This window comes from Xiphophorus couchianus, chromosome 8 (assembly GCF_001444195.1).
Source record: "Xiphophorus couchianus chromosome 8, X_couchianus-1.0, whole genome shotgun sequence".
NCBI lineage: Eukaryota > Metazoa > Chordata > Actinopteri > Cyprinodontiformes > Poeciliidae > Xiphophorus > Xiphophorus couchianus.
In genome coordinates this window covers 1,905,061-1,923,017 of record NC_040235.1, presented here as the reverse complement: position 1 = coordinate 1,923,017, position 17,957 = coordinate 1,905,061, and the positions used below count along the sequence as shown (strand labels likewise).

The 17,957-nt window shown below is 43.0% G+C and overlaps 1 long non-coding RNA gene across 2 annotated transcripts; it reads left to right on the top strand.

The window, feature by feature from the left end:
• The first annotated feature begins 666 nt into the window (after positions 1–666).
• Positions 667–16,337, top strand: LOC114149592 (uncharacterized). 2 transcript variants are annotated; one of them, XR_003596545.1, is made up of 3 exons: positions 667–6,982; positions 7,706–7,763; positions 11,674–16,337. It is a non-coding gene; the product is annotated as an uncharacterized LOC114149592 (long non-coding RNA). The 2 variants fall into 2 exon arrangements; XR_003596544.1 differs by lacking the exon at positions 667–6,982 and having other exon boundaries at positions 6,989–7,763.
• The last annotated feature ends 1,620 nt before the right edge of the window (positions 16,338–17,957 follow it).

The following is a 17,957-nucleotide window of genomic DNA, read 5'->3' as shown; positions in this document are numbered from 1 at the left end:
ATGAGTCATCAATGTCCTCATGTACGTAGGCATCTCTGGCTCTGCCAGTGAGTAAGGGTATTAGACAAAAAACCCAATCTTATTTCTGCCACCAATAAGCTGTAGCCATATGTTCAAATGTAACCAAAACATTTGCAATATCATTATCTTCAGCTAACCTCTCCAATCTGCCCTTCATTTGTGGAGAGAACCGAATAACAGATGAAGTAGAAGGATTAGGGCTAGCTGGCATTGCCTGAGCCTGGGCCTGCTGAGCAGAGGTAGAAGGCCGATTATCAGCATATAAATGATCAGAACTAGATGCAGGAGATCTGATTGTAATGATAGCTGTATCTCTGACTGCAGAAGTTTAAACTGTTGAAGGGCTTTAAATCGTTGTTCTTATCGTGCATTTAACTCACTCTGTTTGTCATCTCGGGCATCTTGTTGCTCCATGTGAGCATGTAGCTAGCCACCAGATCAGATAGAATAGGATCCTTCTCCTCTCCCTCCGTGCCTCCAGTAACCCCTGAAACAAGCGGCTGAACAGATCCCTTTTTCTTGTCGCTCTTGCCACCTCCTTTGTTAAGAAGTGAACCCCACTTCTGACACCAATTGTCAGGGACCAAACAATACAGAATGCAGAACACAGGTGTGTATTTACCCCAAAGTATGAGCAATGATTAACATAACTATTAGACAAGCAGGCAAATAAAAGAAGTCAACGCAAAATACTAAACTCAAAGACATAACTGACATAAAACAGACTGACCTAACGTGAAATGACACATAAGGGCATTTAAATACTGGCTTAGCTAAACCATGTTGACACAACAGGGGAAAACAAAATAGCTGCCACATGAAAACTAACACAAACCGATTAAATGTTTGCTGCTGAGGAAAGACTTTCACATTTTGCATGGAAAATACCGTCAGACTCTGAGTGGCTTCTGTGGCCCACGAAACCACGGGGCCCTGCGTGGTGTCCAGGATCTGCTTGCTTCCAGGTTGAGGTAGTAGATTGTATAGTTTAGAATTACATCCTGGGAGATAACTGTACAACCTCCTAGTTTTCCCTGAGGTAGGCATGGCACTCTTCACAGCCAGATCGATACAGTCCGCCTGCCACAGCCAGATAATGGCCCCTCACCAGGTCATTAAAAAAAGCAGCCTAGATAGGCTGCTTTTCTGATGGAGTAGCAATTTCTGCTGCTGTGGGTTGGCCTGCACTGTTCCTGAGCTTTGATGCATGTTGGGTTGGCACCTTTTGCAGTTGCAGATTTATTTTGGATATCACAACCATCATCTTTTTAATATATGTGCTTAAATCTATTTCCCCACATAAAATAAAAGCTCATCTCTCTGTTTTAAATTTCAAACATAACAAAGCAGAAGAATCAATCAGGACAAATCAGAGGCAAATCACAAAGCTTCAAGTTTTTGATATGACCAGATTTTTTTTTTACCAAAACAAATCTGGTAAAAAATCATGTGACATCACAATGATTGTATATCAAATATAATATTTATGGATACTGTCCAAAATGACAGCTAACCAGAATGATTCATCTCTATGTTTAATATCTCTCCTTTTTTGGTTGGTGAACATTGTTGGTCTGAGCCATTCCAGAGCCGATGGGCTCGATGTACGGCAGCTCCTAACCACAATGAAATGTCAGTGCAGCATTTTATTTACTAGCTGATAACCTCATTTAAACTGATGAGTGTGTGGAAGAAGACAGGCCGCTTCTGTGATTTAGCTCATGTGCTGACATAACAGTAAGAGAGATCAAGGGGAGAGAGGAGCAAAAGATGGAGACGGCAGCAGCAGCAGCAACGTCTCCATCCGTTAAGCAGCTGTCAGTCAGAACAATTATTGTCACAATATTTCCAATTGCCAGACGCAGTGTGTGTGGAAAGTACCACTCTCATAATATCCTGACATCCAAAATATTGTGACTGTAATGGAGGAAGTGAAAATGGGAGGATAATTCCTGCCAGTGCACCAGCAGACAGAATCCTATTTCTGGGCTTTCTTCTCCTCTGTCAGAGTGTTTTCTTTTATGCCTAAGATTGAAATCAGAAAAGTGTCTCTGAGCTGAAATCCTGTTGAAACCAAACACGCCAACATCTGTCTGGTCTTAGCAGCGTGGCCAGGACGCTACTCGTTTTCCACTCTTTTCCTCCAGTGGGGTGCATGTCATTCCCAGCCTCTAACCTTCTCCATGCATCAGTGGGCATGACAGCACCTTGAAGTCTTACAGTCCTGGAATGGAGTTCTGTTCCAGCAGCTAAGGCCTTAAGAAGAGGAGCAAAAGACTGCCCCCTGTTGGTGTACTTTGTGAAATGACCTTCAGTGACAAGAACAGCAGATTTGACAAAGGAAAAATAAAATACAGCATGTGTGAGTGCGACTGCAAGTGTGTATGTTGAATATATTAATGTTATGTTTGCTTTGTTTTGTGTCTAGTCTGCACCGTTCAAAATATGAACCCTATTGAAGTGCGTGTGAATATGACGCTTCATACATGGTGCATTTAAGCAGTCGGTATGAGCATGAGTGCAGGTTTGAGGTGTGCATGCAGCGGATAGGTGGTGAAACACTTCAGCAGTGGCTTAGCAGAAGTCATGATAACAAACAGAAAAGCTACAGAGTTTCTGCTTGTTTCAGCATAGAGTGACAAGAGATCTCTGATATCTAGACTCTACAACTAAACTCAGCTCGGATTCACTCTGCAAACTTGAGGATAGCAAGGGAGTTCACTAGAACACCAACTGTTCTCCTGCCATAACTGAGTAATTTCTTTTACATCACTAACACCATCAATAGTAGTTAGCAGTGACGTTTTGCAGTTATTTCTTTTTTAAATTTCTTTCCAAAAGTCGTTAACATTATTATTTCCTAACTTCCTTGCAAGACAGTCAAACCTCACAGTATTTTCATTTATCTTTAGAAATCTTAAAGCATATTTAAAATTGGCATTTCCCTGTTTTTATACTCAAACAAGGAGCCATGTCTCCTGTTTACCTGAATCAAGCCAGGCTTTAAGAGCCTTTCTGGCTACTGCATGAAGCTCTCTTACATAGTCGTTCCAGCTTGGCTTGGTACTATGTGAGCTGGTTTTATACAGTGGCTTGCTTGAGGTAAGGAGGAACTTCACAACATTCTCTTACAAAGTACATAACTCAACACCTTGTTGCGGGTCGTTGCAGTTCATATCACGGTATGAAATTGCTCCCTTTGGTAAATATGTATTGCTAAACATATTGTTCATATGATCACAATAATCTAATAGATTTTTTTCAGTCAACTTATCCCATGCTATTTAAAGTTGATTTAACAACAAGAGTTGTCTAAACATTGTTTTTTAAGGTAAGTAATATTGTATTGTGAGTTTTAACATATTGTTGCAATTTAAGCCAAATAATTATTTCACAATATGTGAGAAAAAAACTTCCCTTTGAAGCATTTGAAACATTATAAATGAAACACTGATAAATACTCTGATGTATGACATTGCCACCAGACAAAATGTCATGTTTCAATTGTTAACTGTGTGCTCTATGGATACTTTTGTGTTTTATGATGTAAAACACTTTGAACTGCCTTGTTGCTGAAATGTGCTATACAAATAAACTTGACGGATTGGTTGATTGATGTAGGAGGCTCAGCAAGCTTGGGAAAGAAGGCGCTCTGGCAGATCAACACAAAAAGCTGGCCTACATGCAAAATGCATTTTCCAACAGAACAACCATCCTAACATGACAGGCAGTAGGGGACATCAAAGCACTTCTTAGAACAGTCCAGAGCTTAATGAAATTTAGAACCTTCTAAGATTTGAAGATTAATGTTCACATTGCTCCTATCTGAGGGTGCATTCACACCAGCCTTGTTTGGTTCCATTTTAATCCATATCCAATTTGTTGGCCTACTAGGTCCCTTTCATTTGGGGGGGCAGGTATGAAGGTATAATTGCATAGAGCAAAGTCTAGTCCACCTATAAACCTTGGTCTGGGTTCAGTTGAAGTGAACTCTGGTGCAGATTGAATGCAAGTGAATGTCAAGCAAACAGAAGACCACTCAAAAAACAGGAAGCAGACTACAAAGCATGGCATTCTGGGTAAGTATAACCAAAACAAACACACAAGTCTACCCCTTTGCGGAGAAATGGTTTGTGGTCTTTTACCAAACACAAAAGAGAAATCCTTCAACAACTAAAACCTGGCACCACTCAATATTTGTTTACAGAAAGAAGTTGTGGTCAGTGTCTTCTTCAGTGTCTTTTTTAGTTTTTTGTTGCAGCACCACCACAGGCGAGGAGGTAAGCAGGCATTTCAAAAGGTTTGGTTTGATTGATACAGAGTGGTGTGAAATAGAACCGCAGCAGCTGAAATTGGAACAAATGTTGAAATTTTGGTCCCCAATCAAACAAAATCTGACACTGATCAGTTTTTGTTAACATTTTGTGACGAAGGAAGTTGCGCTGGTCGTCTTCAGACGTTTTGTGTACATTCCTTTAGTAGTTCTTATTGCAGCGCCACCTCAGGTGACAGGGGAAACCAGTTTTCCAGTTAGTTTGGATCATTTGACAGTGTAGGGTGGAAGAGAACCTCAGCAGCTTAAATTGGAATAAATGTTAACATTTATTTTCCCAATCAAACTGAGTCTAACAGATGTGAACTCACTCTGAAATATCTACCAGTCCATCTTTTAAAAAAAAAGCTGAGATGCTCAAAGCTCAAGAGCAAGTGCTGTAAAATGTGGTTCTACAATGTCTTGACTCAGAAGAGCTAAATACAAATGCAAATCACACCATTTCAATTTTTTCTGTATAAATCCTTTTCAATTCATGTCACAATACTGCACTAAATTGTGTGGGTCGATTGCATGAACCTAGATAAAACACATCAATGTTTGTGGTTCTAACCTGTTAAAATGTGACATTTTTTTCTTTTGAAAAGCACCAGATAGGTGTCACTGTGAGTCATTAGTCTGAAGAGCAGACTGTATTAGGTGAAGTACCCAACAGCCTTTGTCTTGCACATTTGTACTTTCGGTTTTGCAGAACTGCATCTCAGCCCACTGTTAAGCCCCCTATCTATCACCTTTTGTTGTCCTCCTCTGTCCTCCATGTGACAATCAGACGTGACAGCTGTCATTCAAGCTCTGCAACCACAACTCGTCTCCAGACTGTGTGTTCTGCCTCCTCGATAAACACGCAGAGAATTAGAAACCGAACCAGAGTTGCATGTTTCTGTTGCCGCCTCTCAGTCTCTGCAGGCTGGGCGCGACATGGCCATGTGCGACGTTTTCCCGAGGATGAGTAGGCCACAGCATGACAGATCTGGGTCTCTCTTGACTTGCCGCTTGGCTGGTTGGCTGCTGCTTCCTCCTGTCCATACCCAGCAGATTACAAAGAGAGAGCAAATTGGGTCTGATAATTAACAACCCACTTTGCTCTCGCTTACCTAGAAAGATTGTTATGAACCACACAGATGATTCATAACAGATGAGGTTTTATGACCTCTGAAGGTCATATGAGTGAATCCAAATATTTGCATAAATCATGAAAGCCCTTCTCCTCTCTATCTTTCTCTCTTTCTGCATGCTGCTATGTGTTGCAAACACACACGTGAGCCTTTGTCTTTCACCCTCAAAGTGTGCTAATATTAGACCCATGCTGAGGGCTGACTCTGTCTGGACACAAACAGTGATAAATGGGCTTGGATGGCGTGTGTGTGAGCGTGTGTGCACGGGTAGGGGGAATTTTAAAATGAATGCTGTCATCGTGTTTTGGAGAGGTGTCTGTGAAGAGATGCAGGGTGTTGTAGATCCAGATGTGCAGTGTTCTACAGCTGTGCAAAAATAAAATAGAAAAACGCCATAATGCACCGCCTGGCAGACAGCAGTCAAAGAGGATTAGCCGGGTGCAGACTCAGTCGGTCGATCAGTTCATAAGAGAGAGAGAGAAAAAGAAGGAAAGCAGAGGGCAGTGTGGTCCTGGGGATTTTTCTATTTTTTTCCCTCCTCATCCAGTCTTTCATGCCCCGTCGCTTATTTGAGCTTCCAGCCGACTGTACGTCGTCGCTCTCCTTTGCTTCCCTCCATCTGTCCCTCCCCCATCATCTCTTCTCTTTTTCACCCTCCTCCCACTCTCTCTCGTCCTCCCTTTCTCTTTCTCTCTATACCAAAGCCGGGGGGAGCAGGCAGAGATTAAATGTAGTCTCTATAAGCCAAAGCACATCACATAGCAATGTTTCTGTGGCCCCGTCCCTCTGCTTCTCCTCGGAGGATGGGGGAATGATAAGAGGACGTAGAGAAAGATCAGGCCGCAAATGTGGAATTTTGAAAAATCCACTTTGTTTTCTTTTTTGCATGCAAGCAGAAGGATACAGATAAATGGTTTCCTTGGAGGCACATGGACAGCAGCAAGGTGGACTACTCTTCCTCCCAAGCTCACCTTCCTCTCCCTCTGTCTCCCTCTTTCTCCCGTTCTGGCCTTATGCAGAGGAAAAGAGGGCCTCTGGCTGTAAGTGATCACAGCTGTGAGGCAAATTAAATGATGATCTTTCACTCTCCTCTTCCTCCGCTTTTCAAATGCCCCCCTCCACGTTCACCCCATCCTGTCACCCTCCAGAAGGCGTGGAGGAAGAAATGGAGGAGGGTGAGAAAGGTAAAAGTAGAAAGCTTGAGAGAGAAAGGTAGAATGTGAGTGAGGCAGGGGGAGGAGATGAAGAGGGTGGAGAGAGTGTGTGTTTTTTTCTTTCAGTCTTCCCTCCTTCCACCTCTGCATGTGATTGAGGAAGAAAACAATGCGAGGGAAAGGGTGAGGAGGAGAGAAAGCAGAGCAAGACAAGAGATCAGCAGGCACAGTGTTTTTTTTCCTTTAACCTGGAGCTGTGGGCGTGTGCGTGCGTGTGTTTTAATGTGCGTGTCCATGCACGGGTTTTTGTTGTCCTCTCTCTTGCCCACCTGCTTTGGACCTGCAGGTCTGGATGAAAAGTGAGTGGAGGATCTGCTGCAAGGAATAGCAAATGAGTAAAAGGCTGTTTTATGTATGCTGTGCATTCATGTGTGTGTAGGGGTGTGTGTGTATGTGCCCACCCGAGCACTTCTCCTCGCCTTCTCCTCCCCCCTCCTTTCTCATGTTGGTGAGGCAGCTTACTGGTATGCTTCGCTGGCACTGTTGCCCCAGCTGAAAGTATGGACTCCATCTCGGTCCTCTCTTTTTTTCCCCTTTCATCCATCCGTCTTCTCACGCAGTTCTCGATCCCACCCACTTCTCTTTATCTTCTCGAATACCGGCTCTTTCTGAACTCTAATCTTTACTCACCTTCAATTTTTTGTTTTCTGCTAAGTTGCAGCAAATCTGTCCTCTCCTAGGACAGCTAGCGTTCGCCCTAATTGTGTGCGGATGTGTATGAGAAAAATAGAGGGAGGGAAAAGAGAAAGAGAGAAAGAGCGTGCACATGGTTCATTCCAGCTCTGTCCTGCCACCCATCCTCATCCTTCTTGGCTCAGCCTGTCGCTCTCGCTCTGTTTGTTTAGCCTGACTTGGAGAGGCTCGCCCAGGAGGAATAGCCTCCTTTGTGTTAAATCCACTTTTTGAGACAAAATAACGTTCAGAAATGCTCTTCTTTTTTTCTCAGTATCGAGGATTCGTGCTGGCATGCTGTAAGCTTTCTCTTTCTATGTGTGTGCTTTTTTTAACTTCCAATTCCCAAGCAGGCAGAGAGCAAAAGGAGCACTGGGCGGTGAGGGCATCCTGGACCCAAAGGGGGGGGTGAGTCGACACCGATAAACGCTTTTCCTCTTTCTGCTTCCCTCTCTGCTCCCCCCATCTGCTTCCTAAGCATTCAGACCACCGTGGCAGCTTGGAGGAACCTTGGAGCTTTGTTACCTTTTTTTCCTCTGCAAAGCCTCACCAGGATTCAGAACCTCACGCTGATCAGGGACTTGCTCTTGCAGCCATCGAGCGCGCAACCGAGAGGTTTCACCGCAGGGTGGAAAATGCGTCTGTCGGACAAGCATGAGAGTCATGGTGTCAGATGAATTGTGTGACACTAGGCAGTTTTGGCTTTGGATGTTGATGCAATAATTGATTTGTCCACGCTTGGCTTTTGTCTTGTGCACCGTAAATTATTAGCCGATTCAGACTTCCCCACACACCCCAGGACGTCTTTAGGAATACTGTACAGCAGCAGGCTCTCTACCTGATAGCAGGAGGCGTCTTTCAGATGTTGTATTGTTCTCTTTAGGTGAGGAGTACAGTGAGGAGGCTTCAGTGGGGGGTCGGGGTGGAGTTGGGATGACGTGTGGGGCTGGAGGGATAGAGGGTGACAGCAGTGGGAGAGTTTCAGAAAAGGCTGGTCAGTCTTGTGTCTGTCATTTGCACTTGAAAGACTCTAGTCATACAGTGGTATTTCAATGAATGCAGATTGTTTTGGAGTGTGTTTACTGTGTGGGATGCAGGATTATGATCACGTGTCCAGAGCTGACTTTAAAGATGAAGACCAGAAACCCACTGGACTTCTGAGGAGCCAACATCCCATCAGCTGCTGGTGGTGACAGAGCAGTCTGTTCTGTATCTCTCTCTGTCCCTGAGACCCTAACTTGTGACGTTGTGTTTTCATGTCCACGGGTTAGGCTCTCGGGAGCTGAGAGGGATGCCAGGTCAACACAATGTCCAGCACATTCCTGCCTCCAACAACTGTGATCAGGGGTAGTGTTGGGATGGGGGAGAGAGGGTGGCATGGCACAATGAAGCTCAGGCTCTTTTGTGTGCTCTCCATGTACACCTTGCTATAATGTCCCACATCAAGTTTTATCTTGAAGCTTTAGCCAAAGAGCTCATTGGTATGCTAGCAGAAGTCTACATCAGGTAGTTAGCATGTGCTAGTGGAACCTGTCAAATGTAGAAGATGAGAGTGAATTTGCATGAATTCTGCTTTTAAGTTGATTCAGGCAGGACAGTATGCAGACTTGACAAAATTCTTCTGGTATTAGCATTGACCCTTGGCATATAAGCAAAGGGTCAATTGCAGGAAGTAATTATTTGCCTGTGTTTGGGTATTTGGAATCAGGGACAGTCAAGAGGTTCCCAGCAATCAAGGTGTGTTGAGGTTTTTAAAAATGTCAGATTTGCAGCTGCTTCATTTTTTCCATCATACCCTTTTTAGGGTTTAAAGTCTCTTTAAGGTGTTGTAAGACAAAGTGCCAGACTCACCAGAGTTCTCTCTGACTGTGGCCAAAGAGAAATTCTTTAATCCTTTAATTTTATGCCTCAAAATCAAAATAATAAATAAATGGCAACGATAGTTTAACATCATTTTAAACTAAATAATCAGGTACCAATAGCACTGTTGTCTTTTGGTTTGAATAAATCAAATTTTCACTGATTTTAATTTCTGCATCAATACCCTTTTGCAAGAATTGCCCATGCTTACCTAATAACTTATTTTTTGCTTTCTAAATACATTTGAAAGAAAAATAGCATAAATAATAAAAATATTTATAGTGGGGATGGTGTGCTGCTGACCTCTACTCGGGACGTTGTGGGCCGGTGGGCAGAGTACTTCGAAGACCTCCTCAATCCCACCAACATGCCTTCCACTGAGGAAGCGGAGCCTGGGGACTCTGGGTTGGGCTCTCCAATCTCTGGGGGCGAGGTCGCCGAGGTGGTTAAAAAGCTCCTCGGTGGCAAGGCCCCGGGGGTGGATGAGATCCGCCCGGAGTTCCTTAAGGCTCTGGATGTTGTAGGGTTGTGTTGGTTGACGCGACTCTGCAATATCGCATGGACATCGGGGGCAGTTCCCCTGGATTGGCAGACTGGGGTGGTGGTCCCCCTGTTCAAAAAGGGGGACCGGAGGGTGTGCTCCAATTATAGAGGGGTCACACTCTTAAGCCTCCCTGGCAAGGTCTATTCAGGGGTCCTGGAGAGGAGGGTCCGTCGGATAGTCGAACCTCGGATTCAGGAAGAGCAGTGTGGTTTTCGTCCTGGTCGTGGAACACTGGACCAGCTCTACACCCTCGGCAGGGTCCTGGAGGGTGCATGGGAGTTCGCCCAACCAGTCTACATGTGTTTTGTGGACTTGGAGAAGGCGTTCGACCGTGTCCCTCGGGGAGCCCTGTGGGGGGTTCTCCGGGAGTATGGGGTACCGGGCCCTTTGATACGGGCTGTCAGGTCCCTGTATGACCGGTGTCAGAGTCTGGTCCGCATTGCCGGCAGTAAGTCGGGCTCGTTTCCGGTGAGAGTTGGACTCCGCCAGGGCTGCCCTTTGTCATCGATTCTGTTCATCACTTTCATGGACAGAATTTCTAGGCGCAGCCAAGGTGTTGAGGGGATCCGATTTGGTGGCCTCAGGATCTCATCTCTGCTTTTCGCAGACGATGTGGTCCTTTTGGCTTCATCAGATCGTGATCTGCAGCTCTCGCTGGATCGGTTCGCAGCCGAGTGTGAAGCGGCCGGGATGGGGATCAGTGCCTCCAAATCCGAGGCCATGGTCTTGAGCCGGAAAAGGGTAGAGTGCCTTCTCCGGGTCAGGGGGGGTGTCCTGCCCCAAGTGGAGGAGTTTAAGTATCTCGGGATCTTGTTCACGAATGGGGGAAGAAGGGAGCGGGAGATCGACAGGCGGATTGGCGCAGCGTCTGCTGTCAAGCGGGCGCTGTACCGGTCCGTCGTGGTGAAGAGAGAGCTGAGCCAAAAAGCGAAGCTCTCGATTTACCGGTCGATCTACGTTCCCACCCTCATCTATGGTCATGAGCTTTGGGTCATGACCGAAAGAACGAGATCGCGGATACAAGCGGCCGAAATGGGTTTTTTCCGTAGGGTGGCTGGGCTCTCCCTTAGAGATAGGGTGAGAAGCTCAGTCATCCGGGAGGGACTCAGAGTAGAGCCGCTGCTCCTTCACATCGAGAGGAGCCAGTTGAGGTGGCTTGGGCATCTGGTCAGGATGCCTCCTGGACGCCTCCCTGGTGAGGTGTTCCGGGCACGTCCCACCGGGAGGAGGCCCCGGGGAAGACCCAGGACACGCTGGAGGGACTATGTCTCTCGGCTGGCCTGGGAACGCCTCGGGATTCCCCCGGAGGAGCTGGAAGAAGTGGCTGGGGAGAGGGAAGTCTGGGCCTCCCTTCTGAAGCTGCTACCCCCGCGACCCGACCTCGGATAAGCGGAAGAAGATGGATGGATGGATGGATGAATAAAAATATTTTAAGAGTACCATTACTGACTTAAAACAGTTCAAGAATATAACAAGGAAAGGAAATTATTATGCAGATTAGCTCAGGATGACAGTGGCAGAACCATAACTTAATGGAATGTGAAACTTTTACCTGTACACATTGTCTTCTTCTGTCTGAGTAGCACTAGCAGCTAACAAAGACTAACACTGAGCATGCCTGCTCACCAGTGCTTGTACTTCCTGACTTGAGAGCAGCACAGAGTAATGTTGAGAGCCTGACCATGACTGCTCTGCACATTATGTGCTTGACCTCAGCAAACTCTCTGAGATGTTAAAACTTACTCACTTATGGTAACAAACGATAAAGGTGACATTAGCATGGCATAGTCACCTTGTTGAAAACATGCACAGCTTTGTTCTTTTTGATGCCGGTGTTGTCCATGTCTGCTGTTAATGTCTTACATAGGATTGTGAATTTGCTGATGTCAGTTTTATGTTTACTTCTTGTTGCAGGTAGCACGATTTTCCCTTGATAGGAAAAGGACTCTGCTTTGATAGCAGCTTACTAAATGGCAAGTCTTTTACTTGGTACATTTAGTCCCAGTTTGATTTTGGGACATCACTGATTTTGGGCCAATTTCTAATCTCCAGTTTTTGTGAGGCTTTCATGGCAGCTTTGAACTATAGCAGATAAAAATATAGAAGTAACATTCAAAATATCTTATTGGCCTTCCTGCTTTGAATGGTCATCATTATTGGTTGGTAATTATTTATATTGGAAGCAGAGGCAACATCACACTGTGTGTTGGAGACAGGAGTCAGTATCTGGCCTTGCCATTGACCACAATGTTACAGTGCAAATTGGAATTATAACAATAAACGGAAACTATTTAATTCTGAAAATATGACATTTTTGGTAATAGGTTTTTTGCGCTAGAATGCGGTGGTATTGTGGCTATTTTGAAATAGATGTATTTATTGCAATGTAAACATTATTTTGCATTACACAAGTTATGCAATCAACAACCAGATGTTACTACTGCAAAAAAGGATGGCAGAAAGTAGTAGTATATTTTGGGATTATGCACAGTTGGCTCTACCAGACACAGCATTGAAAAATTCATCAAAAGTTGAGTTTGTCATTTTAAAGAGTTGAATCTATAGCTCTTCTGTAATTTCCCAAAAACGCTGCACCCACATGTAACAGACATGTCACTCCACTGTCTCAATAATGGTTGAGGATGAGTGCTAGTGCCATAGCTGAATTCTGAATATATCTCATGTAAGTCTTGCCACCATCATTTTGAATTACTTTTTGAGCGAACAAACTTATTCACATGTGATTTTAATCATTTTAATGGAAACACTGTGTTTTCAAAATTGAGTGTTTTTTTTCATATGTAGAATTTGTAATGGAAACACAGCTACTATAAATGAAAATTAAAATTGTATTTCTTTATTTAAAATTTTACAATAAATTTTGACATTTCTAATGTCAAAATTGATTTCACATTAGAAATTGTCTTTAGACTCTTATATAAGCACCACGAGCATTACTAACTTGAAATGGGAGTTACCTTTCTTCACCAAAAGAGTGCTGGCAATTTAAAATATAACATTTTCTATGACAGACAAACATTGAAAGCTAAAGAAAATAAAACCTTTGCTTGACTTCATTCAGCCTTTCCGTTATCTACTGAAAATCTTGCTTTCTTTGCCTCTCTCAAGTCTTAAAAGAACCATAGATATGTCTCAGTAGGTTGAGGAGATCAACCTATTGCTTTTTGTCACTGATACTGGAAATAGCTAGCATTGAATCCTTTTCACTCAGAACCAACATCCACTCCAAATAGTGTTACCAACCTGCTACTTTGATGTGTTTACTACATGGTAAATGATTGGATGTTGGATGTCCCCACTAGCCAGTTCCCAGTCAGGCCTGGCCATTTCTTGATCAGATCTAATAGCAGCACATTTTAAACAGCTGCACTTTATTTAAAGCATGAATCTTAGCTATTTGTCACCTCTGGTCTATATGGTATGTAACAAGGAGATTGATGATAATCTATCTTCACTGATAGTTCTCTTTCTGTGAAAGAAGGGTCTTAGACATCTATGTGTTTTGTAGGATTTTAGCAAATGCAAATCCCTTATATTTTATTTGTAGCAATGCCTTCCAACTTTTATTTTTCCAGATATCCAGTTGACTGTAGAAATAACAGTTAACTGGCTCCTACATATCTGTGGTGATAAAAGTTAATTTATTTTAATACCCACTATTTTTTGCTTTAAAATGTTATCTACAGAACCATGGGTTACAGCAACAACAGTTAGATGTAAAATGCTAATGTGTTCAAACTGTAAGCTTTGATCAGGAGATGCAGTCATGTTGCTAGTCAACCAGAATAGATTTTGATTTGAATCCCATCTGCACTGCTAATCTGCCGTTTTAGTACTTCTCTCATTCCTGTCTTTTCCTTTCATCTTAAAACCATTTCTTATTGCCCCAGCCAAAGCAAACAGTCACCTGCAGTGATAAAATGTCTATCCGGTGTTCTCCATTGTTCCGCTCCTTCAAATGCTGTTGGTACACAGTGTCCCCATAACTTAGTCAGACATGAAGGACTGCCACACAGACAGCCAGACTGACTGGTGGGCATGCACCCACTACGATAAGCTGCTTGATTACCTCTGCATTGCCTGAACCCTTTCTCCGATAGGTAAATTAGGTGATCTGTTGAGTTGCGTTTGCATCAGCCAAATTTAGATCAGATCAAGCCTGAATGCTTTTCCATGTGTGTGTTTTTTGTCACAGCAACTTTAGATGTGTCAGTCAGCAATGAAACCTGGCATAGAAAAGCTTGAGCAGCAGAGCAGTCCCAGACCAAAGCCAGCCCACAATTCAGCTATTGTTAGTGTTTTCAGTCAAAATGCATCTTTGTGCCGCTAAATATCAGCTACCCCACGGTCAGTGCTTTTGAATGGAAGCAGAGAGGAGTTTAAGCTCAGGCTGATGTGTGTAACAGTATGTTTTCATAGAAAAATCTTCTGTGCATATCTGTATGGCAGTGAATTAACTGACCAGATTATTCAATAAATAGTGTCAGTCTGGTCAGGATGACACTATGCTTTTTGTCGTGTTGAGTTTTCACTCACCATTCTGCTGTGTCTTTTCTGTCACTCCCTTCAGCAGGCTGTCTGCTGTCGGCTGCAGACAGGACAGCCTTAAACATCAATACCCAGAACTGGTCAGTGGGTAACTGTCTGATTTCTATAATATCTTTTAACATGCCAGGGGCTTTTTGTTCTTTTTGTGTGTGTTTGCGGAACAGTTCTTGCTGGAGAATGATTTCGAGTCCCGTCTTCCTAGTCTTTCACTGAAACAAGATGGTGCCACGCCTCCACATGGGTCTTTCCTCTCCAAATAATGCCCACTACACGTGCCTCTAGTTGTTGCTTCTGCAGAGGTCATGTTTTTTATAATGCATGCACACCTGGGGCCTATTTACTTACCACATACCTGAAATTGCGGAAGCTCTTCTGCTCTGAGCTGAGAGGAGGAATTAGGGCAGATCAAACACTTTTATTGTTCTCCTTTCCCATCCTCACTGCCCATTAGCTGCCAAATAAGCTTTTTTTTTGTCTTCTGTGTGGCAATGTTAGCAGTGTTAACAATCGCACACGCAGACACACCCCTACACACGCAGGAAGGTAATAACTGTTCCTGATGTTTTTATACCATAAACTGAGGTAATACTGATTGAATGTTCAGACAGGAACTCTGGGGCTATGACAAAAAGATTAGCATTGCTGCAACCAGTGTAGTACTCGAGACGGGTCTTGGTCTCGAGACCATTTTTTGATGGTCTCAGTCTTGGGTGCTGAGGACTCGGGACTTTATTTCAAGACCAGTCAAGACCGCAACTGTGGAAGTATCACTAAACTTACTGCATACTGTCCAGTTTATTTGTTAACGTGTTTGTTTTCACTGGATGCAAAATGCACCGATTAAAATCCAAGCAATAACGTGACTTACAAATTACGTGTTTCTGTTACTCTCCCTTCTCCCTCCCCACCTTTCACTCCCACACAGCGCTCCAAGACATGCGCAGTGGGTATTTTTGAGCGGCAGAAGATGTCTGTCTTCATCAGTAATAGAATTGCGCTGCATAAATCTTTAAAAATCTGATGGCGACAGCTAACTCAGCAGCGCTTCGCTTTCACAGACGGTGGGGACTACGTCTAACTTTTTTTGTCACTTAGAAAAGAAGCTCAAAGACGTTGACGTGATGTTAGCAAAGTTAGCTGTACAGAGACACATAAGCATTTGTGATGAAAAAAAAAGTCACTCATTGCGCTGAATTATTGTGTGAAGGTGTTGACTAATGTGTCACATATATGGGACAACACTGTGTCCAAAAGTCTGCAATATAGTGATGTGACATTCATGAACGATCCGAGTCTTCTGAACTTTTCTTTACTAAGAAGCAGTGACGTGCGGGGAGGTTCGTAGCCGGTTAGGCAATGACTTAATCATAATCATATTTACAAATATATACCCCCTGCATGTTATTGTTTACATAAGGAAATTCCACGCAAAGCTGGAGGGCAAAAGGACTATTCTTTTACATGTCATAGCTGCACTGCCGCCGTAAAATAATTCTGTTAACTCAATCAAACTTGGACTTGTAGACAGTATTAATTTTGTGCTCCACAGCAAAGGGAAAAACCGTTTAAGGACAACTCAAAACCACGTCTTTCACGCTCTCTGTATCAGCGTAGCTACGCGTAGACTTGTTGCCATAGAAACTGACAACAACGCCACAAAAAAAAAAAAACACTCAGCTATTTCCCACACAAAGAGCAGAACATTCAGTCTATTGCAATACTATGGTTTTAGGCTTAGTGTTTATTTTGGGGTTATTAATATGTGATTGCTGTGGTAAGAGGAGAAATCTCTAAACATATCGCTGCACTTGACTTTACTGTATGGCTAGCTCGCTGTTACTGTCTCTTACTCTGCAGTTGTGGAGTCTCAATGTCTGGGATCATGAGCGCCCCCTGCCATGAGGCAAGAAAACTGCCTGCCTCACCTCGAATCTGTTCTCTGTCGTTTCTGATCGCTTCTCAGCACACAAAACATGTTACACACACAGTTGGTGACAAAAAAAACAAAACACTGTACATTATATAAATAAGCTAAATTATGTAAAATCAGTTCATGTATTAAATGTTTTTTAACCATTTTATTGGTGACGTACAGACAGGAGGAACATGCTCTCATCAAATGGCAGTCAGTGCAGTTAGCGAGAGGTTGCGCAATCCAAGGTGAGGCTCAGCTCGCTGCTGCCTCACCGGCTTCACTTCTGAGCATTTCAATGGGAAAATGCGAAAATTCAGCGACTTTGAAGAAAAAATAATCAGAATTGGTTAAGCTAAATGAAAAATAGGTATTTTATAGTACAAACAGGGTAAAAATATCAATATAAATGATTTTATCATTATATATTATTTTTCCATGATTACAGGTGAGGCTCTACCTCACCTGCCTTCCCTGACCGCACGTCACTGCTAAGAAGATAGGACTGGAGCCTCACTGAGAGCCGTTATTTGTTCTATTGCTATTGCAGTGTACTTCAATAGCTATCATTATTTTATTTAATTATGTACATTGATATTTATTTAATTAGCACATAAATGAAACACAAGGACGAAAGAGCATGCAGAGCATGCGCATTGCCATGATGGCAGACATTACAGCATTGTGTTTCCTGGCTTCATGTAGTGGGAGAGAGTGTGAGAACAGTCATGGTGAGCACCTTGTGCTTGGTTATTTGCTTGTTGCTCTTTGGTCAGTGTTCATAGTTGAACGTTGTTTACCGTCAGGGCATTGCCTCAATTGCTATGTTCAATGATGCAGACAGTGCTGATTTCTAACATGAATGATATGGGCAAATGCCCAGGGCATTATCTTTTTAGATAAGCAGAACAAAGAGTTTGTTTGTGCTTTTAATATTGGTTAAATTTATTTCAGCTCTAAGTATTTAATATCTAGATGTTTTTATGAGAATGTGAATCTTTCAGATCAATTTGATTAGCAACTTTGATCATATGTCACATTTTATTGTGTCGTATAGCGCGCGCGCGCGGCGCTGGTCTTGGTCTTGACTTGGTCTCGACTTCCATCGGTCTTGATCTTGAGTTGGTCTCGGACCCTAACAGTCTTGGTCTCAGCCTCAATACACTCTGGTCTTGTCTTGGTCTCGGGTTAGTTGGTCTTGACTACCACACTGGCTGCAACATCAACTGCTAGCTAGCTAGTCTGATAAAAAGAAAAAAAAATTCAGACATTTGAAGGAAAATGAACTTATAGTGTGATGTTCTTGTATTTGATGTTAACAAGCATTATCTACCTCACCTGTTCTGAGAGCAGGAAGCTGAGCCAATGTGTATTGACACAGGCTGAGTAGATTTTGGGGTTCAAGTGGGCTTCTCTTTGTTCTCCGACTGAGCTGATATGCTTTGAAGTAACTTTCATCAATCTGTATTCTAAATGTGTGAAACTCACACACTAAGAGGGGCGTAAAGGCAGCAGCAGTGCAGTAATTTTTACATGAATATTTGTTTGAAGGTATTGTTGATTAAAATACATTTTGCTTATTTTTGATGCATTAAATAAAAATATATATTTTGTTTTATAGATAAATGTTTAAAGCTCATACTGGAATTTCAATTTGTTTAGTTGTATAAATAAAGTTTAAACGTGTTGCAGCATTTGAGAATTAAAATTTTAAACA